This window comes from Orycteropus afer, unplaced genomic scaffold (assembly GCF_000298275.1).
Source record: "Orycteropus afer afer isolate SDZICR_OR568_19922 unplaced genomic scaffold, OryAfe1.0 scaffold00210, whole genome shotgun sequence".
Lineage (NCBI taxonomy): Eukaryota > Metazoa > Chordata > Mammalia > Tubulidentata > Orycteropodidae > Orycteropus > Orycteropus afer.
In genome coordinates this window covers 1,695,209-1,698,543 of record NW_006921797.1, presented here as the reverse complement: position 1 = coordinate 1,698,543, position 3,335 = coordinate 1,695,209, and positions in this window count along the sequence as shown.

The window sequence follows — 3,335 nt, the reverse complement described above, 5'->3', positions numbered from 1 at the left end:
AAGGTTGGGCAATCCTACTTCCGTAGTGATACTGCCTCGGAAACCCAAGGAGGGGTCGCTATGAGTCGGGGCCGACTCGACGGCACATAACAACAACACAACAACAACAATAATCTCATGTATCTTCTGCTCTTTGTATATCTTGGGTTATACCTGATAGTCTATTTATGTTGTAAATTAGGGCCCTTAAATTTGCCTTTTTTTGTGGTTGTTGTTTCTTTGATGAACTATATAGGTTTCACGCTTAAGTCTTTGATCCACCTGGAGTTAGTTTTGTGTATGATGTGAGGTATGGATCTTTTATCATTTTTCTGCAAATGGATATCCAGTTTTGCTAGCACCATTCGTGAAAGAGGCTATTTCTTCTCCATTTAATGGATTTTGGCCCTTCATCAAAGATCAGCTGACCATAAGTCAATGGATCTATTTTTGGGTTCTCTACTCTGTACCACTGCTCTATGTGTGTGTTGTTTTACCAATACCAGGCTGTTTTGACTACTGTGGTGGTATAGTAGTTTTTGAGATTGGGGAGTGTGAGACTTCCTACTTTATTCTTCTTCTTCTTCAGTTGTGCTTTGCTTATCCACAGTCTCTTTCCTTTCCATGTAAAATTAGTGATTGCTTTCTCCATGTCCTTAAAGAAGGTTGATGAAATCAGGATTGGGATTGTATTGAATGTATAAATTGCTTTGGAGAGTATTGACATTTTTACAATGTTCAGTCTTCTTATCCATGAGCATGGTATGTTCTTCCATTTATGTACATCTCTTAAAGTTTCTTGAAGTAGTGTTTTGTAGTTTTCTCTGTATAGGTCTTCTGTGTTCCTGATAAGAAATATTCCCAAGTATTTTATCTTTTTGGTAGCTATTGTAAATGGTATTGATTTCCCTTTGAAAGGCATTTTTGCTGGTGTAGAGGAACCCAACTGATTTGTGTATGTTGATCTTGTGTCCTACCACTATGCAAAATCTTTCAATAAGTTCCAGCAGTTTTCTTGCTGAGTCTGTTGGGCTTTGTATACATAGGATCATGTTGTTGTTGTTAGGTGCTGTCGAGTTGTCTCCGACTCATAGTGACCCTATGTACAGCAGAACAAAATACTGCCTGTCCTGTGCCAGCTTCACAATACTTGTTACATCTGAACCCCTCATTGTAGCCACTGTGTCAATCCATCTTGTTGAGAGCCTTCCCCTTTTTTGTTGATCCTCCACTTTACCAGGCATGATATCCTTCTCCAGAGAATGGTGCCTTCTGACAACATGATCAAAGTAGGTGAGACGAAGTCTGGCCATTCTTGCTTCCAAGGAGCATTCTGGCTGCACTTCCTCCAGGACAGATTTGTTAGTTCTTTTAGCAGTTCATGGTACTTTCAGCATTCTTTGCCAACACCACAACTCAAAAGCATAGATAGACTATTCTTTGGTCTTCCTTATTCGTAGTCCAGCTCTCACATGAATATGAGGCAATTGAAAATGCCATGGCTTATGTCAGGTGCACCTTAGTCTTCAAGGAGATATCTTTGCTCTTCAGCACTTGAAAAAGGTCTTTTGCAGCAGATTTTCCCAGTGCTATACATTGTCTGATAGAAGCTCTGGTAGCATAGTGGCTAAAGCAGTTGACTGCTAACCAGAAGACTGGAGGTTCAAACTCACCAGCCACTCCTTGGAAGGAAGGTTGGGCAATCTACTTCCATAGTGATACTGCCTCGGAAACCCAAGGAGGGGTCGCTGTGAGTCAGGCCCTACTCCACGGCACATAACAACAACAACAACAAAATACATTCATTGTCTGATATCTTAATTGCTGCTTCCATTGGTGCTGATTGTAGAACCAAGTAATGTGAAGTCTTTGACAACTTCAATCTTTTCTCCATTTATTGTGATGTTGCTTATTGGTCCATTTGTGAGGATTTTTGTTTTGTTTTTATTGAGGTGTAGTTCATACTGCAAACTGTAGTCTTTAATCTTCATCAGTAAGTACTTCAAGTCATCCTCACTTTAGGCAAGCGAAGTTGTGTTGTCAGTGTATCGCAGGTTGTTAATGAGTCTTCCTCTAATCTGATGCCACATTTTTCTTCATATAGTCCAGGTTCTTGGACTATTTGCTCAGCATAGAGATTGAATAAGTATGGTGAAAGGATACCACTCTTATGCCTTGCCATCTTGATTTTAAACCATGCAGTGTCCCTTTGTTCTGTTTGAATGACAGCCTCCTACTGTATGTATATGTGGTAGTTAAGTTTGTGTGTCAACTTGGCTGGGCCTGGTTGAGTGGCTGGCCAGCTGGATGTAGTATTCCTCATGATGAGACTGGTAATCAACTCCATGGTGGAATCTACTGTGAGCAGCTAAGTAGCTGCCCTAGGGATATAGTCTGCTTCCTTTATATAAGGAGAAGCCTTGGGGAATGGTCTCTAGCTTGTGGCACGCTTGAACCCTGCATGTAGCCATGTTGTTGTTCAGCAGCCTGCCATGCTCTGCCAACCTTGAAGTTGTCAAAGACTTCATGTTACTTAGTTCTACAATCAACACCAGTGGAAGCAGCAGTGAAGACATCAGACAACGTATTGCATTGGGCAAATCTGCTGCAAAAAGACCTCTTTCAAGTGCTGAAAAGCAAAGATATCTCCTTGAAGACTAAGGTGCACCTAACCCAGGCCACAGTGTTTTCAGTTGCCTCATATGCATGTGAGAGCTGGACAGTGAACAAGGAAGACTTAAGAACTTGAGTTGATGCTTTTGAGTTGTGTTGGCGAAGAATACTGGAAGTACCATGGACTGCTAAAAGAACTAACAAATCTGTCCTGGAAGATGTGCAGCCAGAATGCTCTTTGGAAGCGAGAATGGCCAGACTTCATCTCACCTATTTGGTCATGTTGTCAAAACGGACCATTCTCTGTAGAAGGATATCATGCTTGGTAAAGTGGAGGGTCAACAAGAAAAGGGAAGGCCTTCAACAAAGTGACTGGACACAGTGGCTGCAATGGTGGACTCAGGTACAGCAAAGATTGTGAGGCTAGCAGAGGACAGACAGTGTTTCATTCTGCCATCCATAGGGTCACTATGAGTCAGAGAAGACTTGATGGCACCTAACAACAACAACAACCTTTAATACAATTAAAATTGTTAACCTTCCATTAACAGTATTAATGTAGTCATGTTGTTGTTAATGTGCCGTTGAGTCAAACCCGACCCATAGCGACCCTTCCTTGGGTTTCCGAGGCAGTATCACTACAGAAGTAGGATTGCCCAACCTTCCTTCAGAGGAGTGGCTGGTGGGTTTGAACCACCAGCCGTATGGTTAGCAGGCAAGTGTCTTAGCCACTATGCTACCAG